Source organism: Oncorhynchus keta, chromosome 18, assembly GCF_023373465.1.
Source record: "Oncorhynchus keta strain PuntledgeMale-10-30-2019 chromosome 18, Oket_V2, whole genome shotgun sequence".
Taxonomy (NCBI): Eukaryota; Metazoa; Chordata; class Actinopteri; order Salmoniformes; family Salmonidae; genus Oncorhynchus; species Oncorhynchus keta.
Genome location: NC_068438.1, coordinates 19,731,156 through 19,750,229, shown reverse-complemented (window position 1 = coordinate 19,750,229; position 19,074 = coordinate 19,731,156). Strand labels below are relative to the sequence as shown.

The window sequence follows — 19,074 nt, the reverse complement described above, 5'->3', positions numbered from 1 at the left end:
GTGCGTGAGAGAGATAAGGTGCAAATATCATTAGCATATTAATTAGGTCTCCTATTCCACCCCCACCCTCTTGCCTGCGCTGGACGTTGGCCAAGGATGCACTCACACTAATGAGCAGTGACACACAGCGACAGTCCTCTGACACCTCTGGAGGATTGTGGGATGGTCCTCCACCAGTGATTGACATGGTGTGTGTGTGGTTAACACCCTTGGGAGCTGCTGTGATGCCATTCTGGTGCCAGCTGCCAGTCATCCCCACTGAATGGGTCTGGTAATCTGAGGTAAGCGACTGGTACAGGCTGGAGACTAACCTCTATAGTCAGATAGTCAAGTCAGTTAGCAGTCATGCGCTAGGGGCTAATAGCTAGGATAATGGCGCTAATGAACATTAGCGGCGCTGACCTACTGTGTGTGTGTGGGCCCTGCCATGCGTTTCAGTCATGCAACACTAATAGAAATCAGCTCAATCAGGTCTGGGCTGTGACATTGTTTAGCCAGCCTATTAGCCAGGCTTGATCCGTTACGGTTCAGAAGGTATCTGATCCCCCTCTTCCGTCTCAGAGGAGGTATTAGATGGTAGGAGGGAACTCATTCAACCCTCCATTACCTCACCTTGTCATTGGGTATGTATGGGGTATTCAAGTATGTTAACTCACGCCTGGGCATGGTACAGTGGATGTGTGTTGTACCCATTTGCATGAGCTGTGTGTATAAGACCATGTATGAGCATCTAATGTCATCTCGTCGGAGCTCCCATTCTGACAAGTGTCTCAACTCCTCCTTCAAAGGTGCCAGGCTGCACTTCTTTCCCAACATACAACTGTACCATCTGGAAGAAAAATAATCTTAGGAGTGTGTGTCCAGCGGCCTGGGTATGAACTCCTGTCTAAGATCAAACAAGCCGCAGATATTGGATCTCCCTCCTTGACTCTATGGGAAAAAGATCCTAACGGACTTTCTGTTTTTGTAGTTCTGAGGCAGAGTGGGTAACTACGATTTCAACTGTAGTTTTAATATATATATTTTTAGACATCAAAGCTCTGCTCCTCCATAGAGACTCATACTGGTCTCATTGTTGTTCTAGCTCTCCCTCTTATTTATTTATTTATATATATATATATATAATGAGAGCGAAAGAGAGAGAGCAAGAACAACAACGAGACCAGTATGAGTCTCTATGGAGGAGCAGAGCTTTGATGTCTTGGCCCTGAGCAGGAGAGCAGATCAATATCTCCTCTGCAATGAAGAGATGAGTCTATTGTAATCGATACAACAGCATATAGAGCTTCAGTATCAACCAGCAAGGAGAAAGAGACCGAGAGAAACCTAGCAGGGAGTCAATCTGGATAGGAAAACTAACAATGCATGACAAACCTTGTCTGGTTAGGTTGCCTTCCTTCCTGTCTAGATTAATTAGGCCTAGATACTATATATCTATGAGCAATGCAATGTATGGAGTGTTTGTTATGTGAATGTCAAGTGTCAACACATCATGCAAACAGAGCAGAGCACTACTTTCACAACTACTGGCCAAAAAGTATACAAAAAAAGGATGTCTTGAAAAATGTATCACTGTGTTTAATGTACAAGATGACATGTCGTCACACCCCGAGTTGTCCTGAACAGAATGAGGCTGTGTTTGTTTATTGTGGAGAGAATTCGCCGGGGTGCACACACCTGAATGCACTCATGACTCTGTGAATGCTTAACACTAAGAACATATTTTATAACTTAGCTAGTCATGTTGGCAATAGAACAAGCTTTCAAATCCTTTTCATGCCCAGTCACCCAGATTGCGATTTATAATTGACCGTTTTTCGATTGCGTTAACAACTGTAACTGTGTGATGGCGGGGATAGTGTTGTGTTCCAAATGAAACAACTACAAGTGTGTTTGCACAGCTAGGAGAGATCAAAAAAAGCACCTTATAGTTGAGACTCTTCTTTGAGTCATAAAAGTGGATTACAATTACTTAGAAACTGTGTCCTGTGAGTCCTGTGTGACCCCTTGGAGACACCAGTTAGTCCTCTCACTCAAACACTTGTCATTGTTTAGTCTTATGATACCCCACATTTACCAGGAATATTCTTATGTTACTCAAGGTATCCAGATTATTTTGTTATCAACAAATTTAGCAAAAGTACAGTAATTTTAAAATGCACATATAATCAGTGTAATGTTTGGATTCAGTCTTGTCAGGTGAACTGTTATGTATTAATTAACACATTCTCTCCAAACTGCTCCTAATCAATTGCTACCATAGTTATGCATATTATTTTCATATTTCTTCTGTAAAAAATATTTCAATGTAGCCCTATCCATATGTAGCCCTCAATGTAGCCCTATCCATATGTAGCCCTCAATATAGCCCTATCCATATGTAGCCCTCAATGTAGCCCTATCCATATGTAGCCCTCAATGTAGCCCTATCCATATGTAGCCCTCAATGTAGCCCTATCCATATGTAGCCCTCAATGTAGCCCTATCCATATGTAGCCCTCAATGTAGCCCTCAATGTAGCCCTCAATGTAGCCCTATCCATATGTAGCCCTCAATGTAGCCCTATCCATATGTAGCCCTCAATGTAGCCCTATCCATATGTAGCCCTCAATGTAGCCCTATCCCTGTAGCCCTATCCATATGTAGCCCTCAATGTAGCCCTCAATGTAGCCCTATCCATATAGGCCAATTCTCACAAGTTTAAAGGGTTGAAAGGGGAGAGAACACCTTTACACAGCACAGACTAATACAGCCAACCAGATTTGAACAAGGTTTTGAATAAAGGTTTAATTAAATTAAATAAGAATTTGGTGACCTAAATGCCATTCATTGAAAGCACTGAAAGGTTTGGGAATGGGAACAGGAAACAAGCCCTCTCTGAAAAGTGTACACCGTGTTTGAGGGCAACACAACACAAAAACCAATCTGGCTAGATAAATATCAACTAACAAAAAAAGCCGGATGAGCTTGATGGCATTCACTAAAAACCTTGAAAGATTGGGGAAGAGCCCACTCAGAGAAGCGCCCGCAGAATGGAGGTAAGGGTGGGAATGTTGGGGGTGAGAGGATTTTGCGTAGGGTTGGGGGGCAAAAGCCTCGCCTCAAGTGGCACTATGAAATATTGAGGACCTGTAATATCCCCAGATGTTCCCCACTTTGTCATGCAGCGAGGAGGGGCTGAACATTCATGTTAACACACAAACAGCTTCCTCACTTCCTTCCTCCAGAAAGATCTTCCCACCCCAAAAAACAAAACTCTCATGGGGGTCAGACAAAAGCATTTAGATTCTTGGCAAAGTCGTATATTTCTTTTTAAATGTATTTTCAAGCAAACCCTTCCAAGAGTGATTATCATATCAATAAAAGACAATAATTAGCAGAGGGCATCACTTTGACAAGGGGGAAATCAGCTCCTTTTCCTGGCTGGTGGTTGGGATGTGCTTGACTGTGTGTGTGTGTGTGTGTGTGTGTGTGTGTGTGTGTGTGTGTGTGTGTGTGATAGTCTGGTGAGAGTAATTACAGCTCAGTGTTGTTGAAAGGGAGGGGGAGGGGTTGGTCGAGGGGATGGTGGGTCTCAGAGGACCAATCAGAGGGACTGGCTTGGTTTCCGTGGACACCTGGCAGTAGCTCTGCTGTCCCAGCATGCAGTGTGTGGAGTGACAGCCTGCTTACTGCTGCCTTGGCCCCAAACACACTACACACATGGCAGGAGAGGAGAGAGGGAGGACAGGAAAGAACAAAAGTCGGAAGAGAGGGAGACTAGGGCGGGCACGCCTTCCCCTGTGGCAGACACTCATCTATGGTCTTTACACAAGCCAAGCGCACCACCAAGTGTGAAGACACAGACACATGCACAGCCAGGCAAACAGACAGAAGGAGACAGACACTTTTCCCCCTGTGAGGGCCACTCATCTTTCCACTGAAACATATGTGCACACCGACGCGCACACACACACACGTGGTTGACAATCATCTTTCCACACAAAAATACGGTAGTGACACACACCTTTCATGTCAGCCACTTGTCTCCCAGTCACCACGCATGCGTGCGGTCTGATTAACTCTAATAGTGCGTATCTCTCCCACTGCATCCATGTCTCACTCCACTGCACCACTGACAGGCCTTGTAATGGTGGTGGTGGTGTGTGGAAGAGATCTGCACGCCCCACACACAGCTGTTCCCTGTGGGCGTGCGGATACTGCCAGGGGGTGGGTGACTGTTTACTCCTGGTGCCAATTCATTAAACAAACTCTGGGTGACAGCTCCATCCCTGCATCCCATCTGTCCTGCTCTCCTCCATCAGTAGTCCTCTCATTCTTCAATCTCTCACTTTTCCTCTCATCCAAAATTGAAAAGGTGCATTTGTAACAGAAGGTAATGAACAAACACATAACCATCAGCTTGTTCTATATTATATTTGGGGTTTAGGAAAGTGGTGCAGATATGAAGCATGAGCAATCTGAAACCAATCTGAAACGATCTTGAACACTACCCCATTTCCTTCTGTGAATGCTAAGTGTACTGATGGGGACCAAAATGTTGTGTTTGTGAACACAATATGCGCGTGCGTGCTGCGTGACACGCAGGCGTGTCTTGAGTTGCAGGCTGTCATGGATGATCCTCTTGACAAACTCCAGCTCTCCGCCCTCAGCCATGATCTCTGTCACCCCACCTGTGTTCACTGAGCTGGGGGGAGGACGATGAGAGTTCCTGGAATTTACCCCCTGGGGAGAGGAGGACAGAAAGGGAGGGGAGGAAGAAGGGAGGAAAAAAAGAGGGGCGTGGGGAGAGAAATAAAGGGTAAGAGAAAGAGGAAACGTGACAGGAAAAGAAAGGAAGAGAAGGAAAATAAGAAAAAAATTATCTGTGAAAAGGAGATGAATAAAGCAGTTATTCCAGATACTCAAAACACTTTCAATCTAAAAGAGGCCTACCTTAACCTCTAGTTGGTTGGCGAAGAGGGGAGGGTTACAAATGCAGAAGTCATTGACAATGGCTGATTCCTCCTTTAGAGCGTCCATTAATATGGTCTTCTGGGGAACTTGAGACAGGGCAAGGACACGTTATCAACAAGGTTTCAAGCCATCTTCCTTTCAGTAGTACATTACATTGCGGCTACCAATGGCCAACTTGCCACTGACCTTTGATGAGGTCATAGAGGTTGTTCTGCTCTATGCTCCTGGTGTCTATAAGCTATAAATCAGTTATAGCCTCTCATAGCACTACATAATGAAACAGTTCACCTTTGATGAGGTCTGAGGTTGTTCTGCTCCACGTTCCTGTTGGCGAAATCAAAGCAATGTCATCTACCTCAGTAGCCAGGTAATGCCAGCCATTCATAGAGGCTCCCAGCAGGGGGTAGATACAGGACGCTCCAGTACCTGGGGATATAACACACTACGTGAGGAACAGGGTGTGAGTCTGAGTGTTTGTGTCTGTGGCAGTCTTTTTAATGCCAATCCCGCTGTCTCCTATTGTCCATAACAGAATAATAAGAGGTGAGCCAGACAGCCATGATCAGATCATCCAGGCCTAACAGAGACCAGGGCCTCTAATCTAACTGACCACAGTGAGGTCCCCTGGGGCAGTAGAGATGGGTGAGATGGCCCCCGGCCAGGTTAAGGCTTGGGAGAGTAATTCCCTGTGGATATCCATCAGGAGAGTGACATCTCCAATCAGCTTACAGAATGGACCAGGGTCACCAATCACTAACCTGTTTCTCTCTCTAATGAGCTAACTGACACACATCACAGTCTTTGATAGAGCAGGAAACCAGCCATGACATGTGGATGGGGATTTGGCCAGTGATCAACAGGAAATAGATGTGGGATCTGAAGGTGGACGTGCCAACAATCATGCAGCCCCTCTCTGGCAGTCTGTAATGCCAATTGGCAGCCAGCTGCTCTGGGACTAGTTAGAGTCAGCCTGTATTAAAAACATGTCTCAGAATAGGAGTACAGATCTAGGATCAATCTTATTATGATCTCAAAGGCAAAACCTATCTTATATCAGCACTACTCTAAGACTTCAAATATGTGTCTTGGGCTAGACCTGCGCCAGACAGCACCTCTCTGCCGGCCTGAAAAGTACATCGTCAGGCAGCTGCCCTTATAGGCTATGTCCCAAATGGCACCCCAATCCATATCACTCATAGCCCAGTGCTCCATATCCCCATATCACTCATAGCCCAGTGCTCCATATCACCCATAGCCCCATATCACTCATAGCCCAGTGCTCCATATCACCCATAGCCCCATATCACCCAATAGCCCAGTGCTCCATATCACCCATAGCCCCATATCACTCATAGCCCAGTGCTCCATATCCCCATATCACTCATAGCCCAGTGCTCCATATCCCCATATCACTCATAGCCCAGTGCTCCATATCCCCATATCACTCATAGCCCAGTGCTCCATATCCCCATATCACTCATAGCCCAGTGCTCCATATCCCCATAGCCCCATATCACTCATAGCCCAGTGCTCCATATCACCCATAGCCCCATATCACTCATAGCCCAGTGCTCCATATCACCCATAGCCCCATATCACCCAATAGCCCCATATCACCCAATAGCCCAGTGCTCCATATCACCCATAGCCCAGTGCTCCATATCACCCATAGCTCCATATCACTCATAGCCCAGTGCTCCATATCACCCATAGCCCCATATCACTCATAGCCCAGTGCTCCATATCACCCATAGCCCCATATCACTCATAGCCCCATATCACTCATAGCCCAGTGCTCCATATCCCCATAGTTCCATATCACTCATAGCTCAGTGCTCCATATCACCCATAGCCCAGTGCTCCATATCACCCATAGCTCCATATCACTCATAGCCCAGTGCTCCATATCACCCATAGCCCCATATCACTCATAGCCCAGTGCTCCATATCACCCATAGCCCCATATCACTCATAGCCCCATATCACTCATAGCCCAGTGCTCCATATCCCCATAGTTCCATATCACTCATAGCTCAGTGCTCCATATCACCCATAGTTCCATATCACTCATAGCTCAGTGCTCCATATCACCCAATAGCCCAGTGCTCCATATCGCCCGTAGCTCCATATCGCCCATAGCCCCATATCGCCCATATCACAATGCTCCATATCGCCCATAGCTTCATATTGCCAATATCGCCCATAGCCCCATATCGCCCATAGCTCCATATCGCCCATAGCCCCATATCGCCCATAGCCCCATATCGCCCATAGCCCCATAGCGCCCATAACGCCCATAGCTCCATATCGCCCATAGCTCCATATCGCCCATAGCCCCATAGCCCCATATCGCCCATAGCCCCATAGCTCCATATCGCCCATAGCCCAGTGCTCCATATCGCCCATAGCTCCATATCGCCCATAGCTCCATATCGCCCATAGCCCAGTGCTCCATATCGCCCATAGCTCCATATCGCCCATAGCCCAGTGCTCCATATCATCCATAGCTCCATATCGCCCATAGCCCAGTGCTCCATATCATCCATTCCCCCCTAATTACTGCTCATCGCACGTCAACCACCACAATGAAACCCGGTGACAAATTAAATAAGGAGCTTATCAATTTACACTTCCTCACTAATGATACAGAAATAATATTTTCCAGCATTAACCAGACCCCCACCAAACAGACCCCCACACCTCCTTCTCTACACACCTCCTTCTCTCTATGATTTTCACTGACTGGAAAGCACGTTTTGGGTTTGGGAAACACACAGACAGAGACACTGCCTGGAAAGCATGTTTTGGGTTTGAGAGACAAAGAGAAGGGACAGATGTGTAATTAACCAGTCTGTCTGCATTCACACCTCCACAGACAGCAATTAGACACCTCCTGGTGATAGGATCGTCTGGCACCTCCTTGCTGGGTTTGGGGGACAAGAAGGAGAGTGTATCCACCACAACTACGGCGGAGAGGAGAGAGACTATCACTGATGACGAGCAGCACTACAGGGCGAGTTAGTTTCCCCAAAAGGCACATAGCCGGAGTTATATAGTACATATGTGACAGACCGGGGAACGAACCCGTGTCCCTCAAGACGGTGTTAGCCCGCTGAGCTAAAGCCTATCCACTAGCTCAGAGTGTCTTCAGGTCTCACAGTTTCGCTCTTCTCAGTGTAATGATCAACATGCAGAGAACGAAGCCGTTCAGAGCCTGCCTGCCCAGCCCCCTATTTTTAGACCGTGACGAGTGTATGCACGTATGTACTGCAGAGCACTACAACGGCAGGTCTCCATGGCAACCACCCGAGTCCACCGGCACACACAGGCAGTCAGCTCACGTAAATCCAGCCACGCTGGAGCAATATGGCTGATACTGGAAGAAGCGTGAGCGTGCACGAGATCGAGACACAGGGTGGATGTTTGTGCGCCAGACGGTGTGGGGCATGGGACAAACCCGGTAAAACATGTTTATGAGAGAATTAATCTTGTAGGTGTGCAGGTGTTACAGGAATTAGATGAGTGAGGTGGATGTCAAATGATAAGGGAGGCTTAAGGGTACTTTTCGTAATGAAAACAGAGAAAGTTTGTGTGAGGGAGGTAGGTTGAAATCTTCGGAAGGTTGTGGGCTGTGGTGGATGAGTGGACAGGGAGTTCTGGTCTCCCTACGGACTCAAAACTGCCTGGGCAGAGAGGCAAAATCAGCAATTTCTCTCTGCATTAGGAAATACAGATTGTGAGAAACAGATGACAGTAACAAAGAGAAAGGGGGAGTACATCAATTAGAAGGGAGGGGGTGGGATGGTGAGTGTATGTGAGATAGAAAGTGTGAGAGAGAGAAAAATAACAGCTGAGGGAGTCGAAGAAAAATATGAGGGAAGTGAAACTGATGAGCACTAGAACAGTCCTAGGGCAGTGAGATGAACAAACCCATATCTACCTAGGGAACCAACTGCCGCAGCTGAAGAAGCCAGCAGCAAGTAAGCCCCACGCCTCCACTCTCCGCTAGCATAGTCCATCAGCACAGAGAGAGATGGAGAGGTGACCTTCAGGGCAAACTCATTTTTATTCTGAATGCACAGTATAATTATTTTACAGATTAGCAGCTCCTCTTCCCACTTCAGGTTGTGCACTGAACACAAACTGTATTGACTGTTCCTCATTCAGAGGTGTAGCCAAGACTGCACTTTAAATTTAGGCACTTCTCAGTATGTAGAAGAGCTCATTAGGTATAACGAAAAAAATATTCCAAGGGGAAGTTGAAGCCATTCAAAGAAGCCACATTTATATTCAGTAAAGCGCTCTACCAATCCAAGTCCATGCGGATCAGGGGGTATCATCGGTTAACGAGCGAACCAATCAGAGAGGTCCTGGTAATCAGTTGGCTGTAATCAGTAACCCAGTCGACCAATCATGGAGGTTGAGGTGATTTAGTGCACTTCCACCATATAAGCTACCTATCCAGTTCCTTCAAATCTGCAAGGTTAGTACAGTGCCTTCGGAAAGTATTCATACCCCTTGATTTATTCCACATTTTGTTATGTTGCAGCCTGAATTCAAAATGGATTAAATATATAATTTTCCACCCATCTACACACAATACGTTAAAACATGTTTTTAAAAATGTTAACACATTTATTGAAAAAATATCAAATTTAGATATTCACACACCTGAGTCAATATTTAGTAGAAGCAGCTGTGAGTCTTTTGGGGTACGAGCTTTGCACACCTGGATTGAAATTTTTTGCCCATTATTCTATTAAAAAAATTATTCATGCTCTGTCAAGTTGACTGTTGATCATTGATGGACAGCCATTTTCAACTATTGCCATAGATTTATGCCAATTTCAGTCAAAACTGTAACTAGGCCACTCTGGAACATTTAATGTCACCTTGGTAAGCAACTCCAATGTAGATTTGGCCTTGTGTTTAAGGTTAGTGTCCTGCTGAAAGACAAATTTGTCTCCCAGTGTCTGTTGGAAGCAGATTGAACAAGATTTCCCTGTTCTCACAGCTGTATTATGTTTATTTGTAATCAACAAACAAATCCCTAATCCTGGCCAATGACAATACCCATAACATGATGCAGCCGTCAGTTTCCTTAAAAATATGAAGAGTGGTACTCAGTGATGTGTTGAGTTGGATTAGCCCCAAACATGTTGTATTCAGGACAAAAAGTGAATTTGTCTGCCACACATGTTTTGTAATATTTTTATTCTGTACAGGCTTCCATCTTTTCACTCATTTATGTTTGTTAATGTACTATGTTGTTTATCAATCCTCAGTAATCTATCACAACCATATAACCTTTTTAAAATGAGTATTGGCCTCATGGTAAAATCCCCGAGCAGTTTCCTTCCTCTCCGGCAACTGAGTTACAGTAGGAAGGACTCCTGAATATTTTAACGACTGGGTGTATTGATACACCATCCAAAATCTAATTGATAACTTCGCCATGCTCAAAGGAATATTAAGAGTCTGCTTTTTTATTTTAAAACACATCTACCAATCAGTGCCCTTATTTGGGAGGCATTGAAATACCTCCCTGGTCTTTGTGGTTGAATCTGTGCTTTAAATTCACTACTCGATAGAGGGATCTATATAGATAATTCTGTGTGGGGTACAGATATGGGGTAGTCATTCAAAAACCATGTAACCACTATTATTAAACACAGAATGAGTCCACACAACTTATGAGATTTGTTAAGCACATTTTTACTCCTGAACATATTTAGGCTTGCCATAACAAAAGGGGTTGAATACTTATTGACAAGACATTTCATCTTACAAAATTCCACTTTGACATTATGGGGTATTGTGTATAGATTAGTGACACAACCTTAAATTTAAATTCTGATTAAGAACAAAATATGGAGAAAGCAAAGGGGTGTGAATACTTTCTGAAGGTACCATATTTGGTCTAGGGGCTCGTTTTCAGACTGATCCATACATATTTCTCAATTCACCTCCTGCTCCTGCCTTCCACTGTGTTAATAATGCAAGCAGAGCACCAGGAAGGAACCCACTGTGAGATGGAAAGTTCAATTACTCCATTTATTAAAGGAAGGGAAAAACTCCTCGACCCACCATGGATGATTTCTCTGCTGGTAATATCTGCCCCCACCCCCCCAAAAAAAGAATGACAGCCAAATGAAATGTCACCCAGAGAGCGTTGAATTTTTAATGCCCCCTCCTCCCCCTACTGCCATGGCATCAAGGGTCGTCAGCCAGCGAGAGACAGCCATGATGGAACGCCTGGGCTGGGTCATCTTTCTGGTTCATGATTCCTAATCCCATCTCTCTCTGCCATCTGAGTCCCATCTATCCTTCACCCCTCTCTCCTCTTTACTATTCACTCCATTCATACAAATTTTGCTCTGTGGTCTTGGTCTTTTTACTGTCCATGTATCTTCTATTGCTCTCCCTCCCTCCTTGACGAGAACCCCCAAAATACACTGCTCAAAAAAATAAAGGGAACACTAAAATAACACATCCTAGATCTGAATGAATGAAATATTCTTATTAAATACTTTTTTCTTTACATAGTTGAATGTGCTGACAACAAAATCACACAACAATTATTAATGGAAATCAAATTTATCAACCCATGGAGGTCTGGATTTGGAGTCACACTCAAAATTAAAGTGGAAAACCACACTACAGGCTGATCCAACTTTGATGTAATGTCCTTAAAACAAGTCAAAATGAGGCTCAGTAGTGTGTGTGGCCTCCACGTGTCTGTATGACCTCCCTACAACGCCTGAGCATGCTCCTGATGACAGTCTGTGGTGCAACGTGGCGTTGGTGAATGGAGCGAGACATGATGTCCCAGATGTGCTCAATTGGATTCAGGTCTGAGGAACGGGCGGGCCAGTCCATAGCATCAATGCCTTCCTCTTGCAGGAACTGCTGACACACTCCAGCCACATGAGGTCAAGCATTGTCTTGCATTAGGAGGAACCCAGGGCCAACCGCACCAGCATATGGTCTCACAAGGGGTCTGAGGATCTCATCTCAGTACCTAATGGCAGTCAGGTTACCTCTGGCGAGCACATGGAGGGCTGTGCGGCCCCCCAAAGAAATGCCACCCCACACCATGACTGACCCACCGCCAAACCGTTCATGCTGGAGGATGTTGCAGGCAACAGAACGTTCTCCACGGCGTCTCCAGACTGTCACATGTGCTCAGTGTGAACCTGCTTTCATCTGTGAAGAGCACAGTGTGCCAGTGGCGAATTTGGCAATCTTAGTGTTCTCTAGCAAATGCCAAACATCCTGCACGGTGTTGGGCTGTAAGCACAACCCCCACCTGTGGACGTCGGGCCCTCATACCACCCTCATGGAGTCTGTCTGCTCAAACGGTCAGAAACACATGCACATTTGTGGCCTGCTGGAGGTCATTTTGCAGGGCTCTGGCAGTGCTCCTCCTGCTCCTCCTTGCACAAAGGAGGAGGTAGCGGTCCTGCTGCTGGGTTGTTGCCCTCCTACGGCCTCCGCCACGTCTCCTGATGTACTGGCCTGTCTCCTGGTAGCACCTCCATGCTCTGGACACTACGCTGACAGACACAGCAAACCTTCTTGCCACAGCTTGCATTGTTGTGCCATCCTGGATGAGCTGCACTACCTGAGCCACTTGTGTGGGTTGTAGACTCAGTCTCATGCTACCACTAGAGTGAAAGCACTGCCAGCATTCAAAAGTGACCAAAACATCAGCCAGGAAGCATAGGAACTGAGAAGTGGTCTGTGGTCACCACCTGCAGAACCACTCCATTATTGGGGGTGTATTCCATTTGCACAACAGCATGTGAAATTTATTGTCAATCAGTGTTGCTTCCTAAGTGGACAGTTTGATTTCACAGAAGTGTGATTGACTTGGAGTTACATTGTGTTGTTTAAGTGTTCCCTTTATTTTTTGAGCAGTGTATATCTACTTTCACTTCTAAAGGCCAATTCTCTCGCATCCCTCTCTCCGAAGTCCTCACTCCCACCCTCCCCACATCCCCCTTCTTTCAATCATCTCCCACACATCCCTGTTCAGGATGAAGACTTGTCTCACTGGTAGGTCTTTTTTCAGTTGAAGGATCTTGCACTTTTATGACTATTACATTTGTTCCATTGCACAAGGCCAGCTCAAAAAGGCACAGCTGAAATATTTGAAAGAAAACAAATAATATTTGAACCCATGCGGGTCTGGTAGTGAGCAAACTCTAGAGAAAGAGGTTGTTTGTCGTCTCCCTCTCGGGTCTGTCGTTTTGTCCATCAGTATGGTATTGAAGCTCTTTCTGTCTGTCGGTGTCTTTAGTTCTGTCAGCGAGTCATCTCTATCAGTCTGTCCTTCTGTCAGTTTGTCAGTGAGTCATGTACTGTATAGTAATGATTTTCTCTTCTGTAATCAACACCTGGCTGCTGCAGATGGACATCAAGCACATTTAAACAGCTCTCCTCTGCCTCACTGCTCACCCAGATATTCACGAAAACAGCCAAGCCAGATTGCTGATAAACTAACTACCTCACACTCTCTGCACATCCACAATGAAAATACCCACAACCCATGCCAATATGCTTTCACTCACACAGTAGATGCTTGCACCTGGTGGTGACATCGGCATATGTGTCTGCAATCATCTGCATTTACACAATGTCATTTTCACACTGAACAGACCGTTGGCAATTTCACCACAAAGACGAGGCTGGATTAAAAAATGTTTTTTTAAATTCTCACCTTTATTTAACCAGGTAGGCTAGTTGAGAACAAGTTCTTATTCGCAACTGCGACCTGGCCAAGATAAAGCATAGCAGTGTGAACAGACAACACAGAGTTACACATGGAGTAAACAATTAACAAGTCAATAACACAGTAGAAAAAAAGAGGGTCGAATAATTACAATTTTGCAGATTAACACTGGAGTGATAAATGATCAGATGGTCATGTACAGGTAGAGATATTGGTGTGCAAACGAGCAGAAAGGTAAATAAATATAAACAGTATGGGGATGAGGTAGGTAAAATTGGGTGGGCTATTTACCGATAGACTATGTACAGCTGCAGCGATCGGTTAGCTGCTCAGATAGCAGATGTTTGAAGTTGGTGAGGGAGATAAAAGTCTCCAACTTCAGCGATTTTTGCAATTCGTTCCAGTCACAGGCAGCAGAGAACTGGAACGAAAGGCGGTGAGATACACCTGCTGGAGTGCGTGCTACGGGTGGGTGTTGCCATCGTGACCAGTGAACTGAGATAAGGCAGAGCTTTACCTAGCATGGACTTGCAGATGACCTGGAGCCAGTGGGTCTGGCGACGAATATGTAGCGAGGGCCAGCCGACTAAAGCATACAGGTCGCAGTGGTGGGTGGTATAAGGTGCTTTAGTAACAAAACGGATGGCACTGTGATAAACTGCAGAGTAGAGTATTGGAAGCTATTTTGTAGATGACGTCGCCGAAGTCGAGGATCGGTAGGATAGTCAGTTTTACAAGGGTAAGTTTGGCGGCGTGAGTGAAGGAGGCTTTGTTGCGGAATAGAAAGCCGAATCTAGATTTGATTTTCGATTGGAGATGTTTAATATGAGTCTGGAAGGAGAGTTTACAGTCTAGCCAGACACCTAGGTACTTATAGATGTCCACATAAGTCGGAACCATCCAGGGTGGTGATGCTTGTCGGGCATGCGGGTGCAGGCAGCAACCGTTTGAAAAGCATGCATTTGGTTTTACTACCGTTTAAGAGCAGTTTGAGGCCACGGAAGGAGTGTTGTATGGCATTGAAGCTCGTTTGGAGGTTAGATAGCACAGTGTCCAAGGACGGGCCGGAAGTATACAGAATGGTGTCGTCGGCGTAGAGGTGAATCAGGGAATCGCCCGCAGCAAGAGCAACATCATTGATATATACAGAGAAAAGAGTCGGCCCGAGAATTGAACCCTGTGGCACCCCCATAGAGACTGCCAGAGGACCGGACAGCATGCCCTCCGATTTGACGCACTGAACTCTGTCTGCAAAGTAGTTGGTGAACCAGGCAAGGCAGTCATTAGAAAAACCGAGGCTATTGAGTCTGCCGATGAGAATATGGTGATTGACAGAGTCGAAAGCCTTGGCAAGGTCGATGAAGACGGCTGCACAAGTACTGTCTTTTATCGATGGCGATTATGGTATCGTTTAGTACCTTGAGCGTGGCTGTGGTGCACCCGTGACCGGCTCGGAAACCAGATTGCACAGCGGAGAAGGTACGGTGGGATTCGAGATGGTCAGTGATCTGTTTATTGACTTGGCTTTCGAAGACCTTAGATAGGCAGGGCAGGATGGATATAGGTCTGTAACAGTTTGGGTCCAGGGTGTCTCCCCCTTTGAAGAGGGGGATGACTGCGGCAGCTTTCCAATCCTTGGGGATCTCAGACGATATGAAAGAGAGTTTGAACAGGCTGGTAATAGGGGTTGAGATAATTTCCTGGAGTACGAATGAGAGGGGTGTACACACTAGAGGTCAACCGATTAATCGGAATGGCCGATTAATTGGGGCCGATTTCAAGTTTTCATAACAATCGGTAATTTTGGACACTGATTTTTTTTAAAAAATGTAACACCTTTATTTAACCTCTCTGTGCACGGAACCCGGTAGCGGGATGAAATTCGACAACATACGGTGATCGCTACATAAATAGTAATATTAAACATTCATGAAAATACAAGTGTCTCACATGTTTCGAAAGCCTAGAATCTTGCTAATCCAACTGCGTTGTCAGATTTAAAAAAGGATTTACTGCGAAAGAATACGATGCGATTATCTGAGGATAGAGCCCCATAAAAACAACTATTTCAACCAGCACAAGCGTAACAAAATCACAAACTGCAATAAAATAAATTGTTTACCTTTGACGAACTTCCTCTGTTTGCAATTCCAATGCTCATTGTTACACAATGAATGGTCTATTGTTTGATAAAAATCCATTTTTATAGCCTAACACGAAACATTTTGTGAACCGCTTGTGTCGTGAATTCCGTCTCATTCCATTTTCGACGACACACTCGAGGTAAATACACACGCAAAACGTGACTTTTCCAGTCATGTTTCGTTTCATTGCAATCAACTGGTTTGTTTGTAATACAACCAAACCTGATGGGTCATTTCGCGGGACGTATTGACTGAAAGAAACCGATTTGAAGACAACAAGTAATGACATTATTGTGCACCAATGATTTGCCTGCTGTTTTGTTGATTGACTGTATTTTAACCCAATGACCACTGATCGTCTTGAAATCTAGCTGGGTAGATAGCCAATGAGCTGAGGTAAACGGCAATATGTCATGTTTGTGTTGGAAGACCAACCGATGTAGTAAACTCCAGCGTAAAGAGGGTCATTCGCCATTGAAGTTTCATAACGGAAGGAGCAACGCATGTTGCGCACTGGATTGTTTTGGTAAAGCACATATTCAGCTGTTTATATATCAATCAGCATGGAGACTAAGTCAGGGAAAGCTAAATCTAAGTCTAGATATACAGATGTACACACTATTCTAGAGGAAATTGACCGAGGACGATTAATTTAGCGATTCCCAAATGGAGGAATATTTTTTCAACGGAGAGGACATCGTTTTGGACTGGTAAGTTCTTCTCATGCTAATGCCGTTGTTTGAAATTAATAATATACAATATTATTTGTGAAATGAAATAGCCTATTTGAGGCTGTTGAGGGGAGGGCAGGCCCACAACAATGACCAAAGTGAAATGGAGACAGTAGATACAGCTGGTCTGTTGTAATATAATAAAGACAGTAGATCTAGATGCAATGTCATAATATAAATTAGTAGATCTAGCAGGTCTATAATAATATATTCAACCTTACGTTCCCTGTACTCTATATATATCTGTTTATTATACCTGTTGATACAGGGCTCATATGTGAAACTATTCTAACGGAACATTTTCTTTCACAGTGACACCGACTCCGAATGGGAGCCCCCAGTGCCAAGGTGTCCATCCCCCACTTAAGCTGGTACATCCAGCTCCTGCCACAAGTGGTGTTCATCTGCCCAAATGTATTTTTGCAGGCATGGATGTGCTATGGCACCTGGCATCAGCAGCATAATATTGAGTAGAGGACTGAAGGTCTTCCAAATATTGAAAGTGTTATTTTGTAAATGTATATTTAAAAAAATATATATATTGTGTTAGAATACAATTTTGGTATTTTGTATATAGTTATTCCATTCAAAATGTATAACTTCATTTGGCCACTTGGGTACATTTGGGCTACTTGTGTGGGACACCTGGGTGACTTCATGATAAATGTCATGTAGCACACTCATTTTGGAAGTTATCATTCTGAAACTTTGCACAAGTACTGTTGCCCTCTTATATGTTTCACTGAAATTGTCCCCATCATCCTATCTGAATGTTTGTTTTATCTTGTTCATTTTAAAGATGATACAACAATAAAAAGAAAAAACATATGTTTTCTTTCATTGTATTATCTAAACCAGATCTATTGTGTTATATTCTCCTACATTCAATTCACATTTACACAAACTTCAGTGTTTTCTTTTAAATGGTACCAAGAATATGCATATCCTTGGTTCTGTGCCTGAGCTACAGGCAGTTAAATTTGGGTACTTATTTTCCACCATAATTTGCTAATAAATTCATTTAAAATCCTACAATGTGATTTTCTGGATTTTTTTTTATCCTCTTTTTGTCTGTTGAAGTGTACCTATGATGCAAATTACAGTCCTCTCTCATATTTTTAAGTGGGAGAACTTGCAAAAAAGTATTTAGCCAGCCACCAATTGTGCCCCACTGTATTGCACTTTTACTTTCTTCTCCAATACTTTGTTTTTGCATTATTTAAACCAAATTGAACATGTTTCATTATTTATTTGAGGCTAAATTGATATAATTGATGTATTATATTAAGTTAAAATAAGTGTTAATTCAATAATTGTTGTAATGGTCATTATTACAAATAAATTGTAAAAAAATAAATATATATATAAAAAAATAAATTACAAAAATCCACCGATTAATCGGTATCGGCTTTTTTTGTCCTCCAATAATTGGTATCGGCTTTGAATATCATAATCGGTCGACCTCTAGTACACACATATATATAGGGGGTGGGGGGGTATCCTCTAGTAATTGGAGTAGTGCTGGACAGGCTAGACCACGGCTGGGGAGGTTTGGGACTTCAGTCCGTCATTAGCAGGAATCAAAGAAAAGCTAGCAACTCAGGACACTCTTCATCCTCTATCATCAAACAGAGACTGCGGGAAGAGGGAGAGGGGGAATGAGGGAAGAGGAAGAGAGTGAGCAAGACAGAAATAGGATGCAGAGAAGAAGGAAAGGACAGACACAAGATGGAGGTATAGAAAGTACACAAGGCAGAGAATAAGAGCAAGAGAGATGTGCTCCATTACGCGCCGTCAGCTCCAGCCCAGCACCAGGTGCAGCGATGACTGCGGAGTTGAGTTGACATCAAAAACAACATTAACCCAATAGCCTCCCTTTCTTCTCCTGCCTGTCTGTATGTCTGGTCTTTCTCTCTATTGCACCTGGCTGCCTACCCAGCCATAATAACCTCTCCTGCAGCCACAGGCGGAGGCAATACTGGTCAACCAGGACTGCTGAGGGCTTTCAATCTAGCCTCTAAGCTTCTTAATGCAAGACTTTATTTCGCCTTGTAAATTAAATGTTTGAAATGTATTTCTCATAGACCCCCACATCTCTATTCCAAATGAAAATTAGTCACCATGTTTTGTTTTTTTGAGGAACAGAATCCGAACCGGGAACGAAGGTGAATTTACAAGGGCTCCGGGCAGCCGAGCGGAAATGGAGGAAAACTCGCCTCCCTGCGGACCTGGCATCCTTTCACTCCCTCCTCTCTACATTTTCCTCCTCTGTCTCTGCTGCTAAAGCCACTTTCTACCATTCTAAATTCCAAGCATCTGCCTCTAACCCTAGGAAGCTCTTTGCCACCTTCTCCTCCCTCCTGAATCCTCCCCCCCCCCCCTCCTCCCTCTCTGCAGATGACTTCGTCAACCATTTTGAAAAGAAGGTCGACGACATCCGATCCTCGTTTGCTAAGTCAAACGACACCGCTGGTTCTGCTCACACTGCCCTACCCTATGCTCTGACCTC

General features: G+C 44.5%; 1 pseudogene; it reads right to left on the bottom strand.

Moving 5' to 3' along the window:
- LOC118372743 (RNA N6-adenosine-methyltransferase mettl16-like) overlaps nucleotides 1–19,074 on the bottom strand; it is a 34,419-nt pseudogene that overhangs the window by 9,436 nt on the left and 5,909 nt on the right.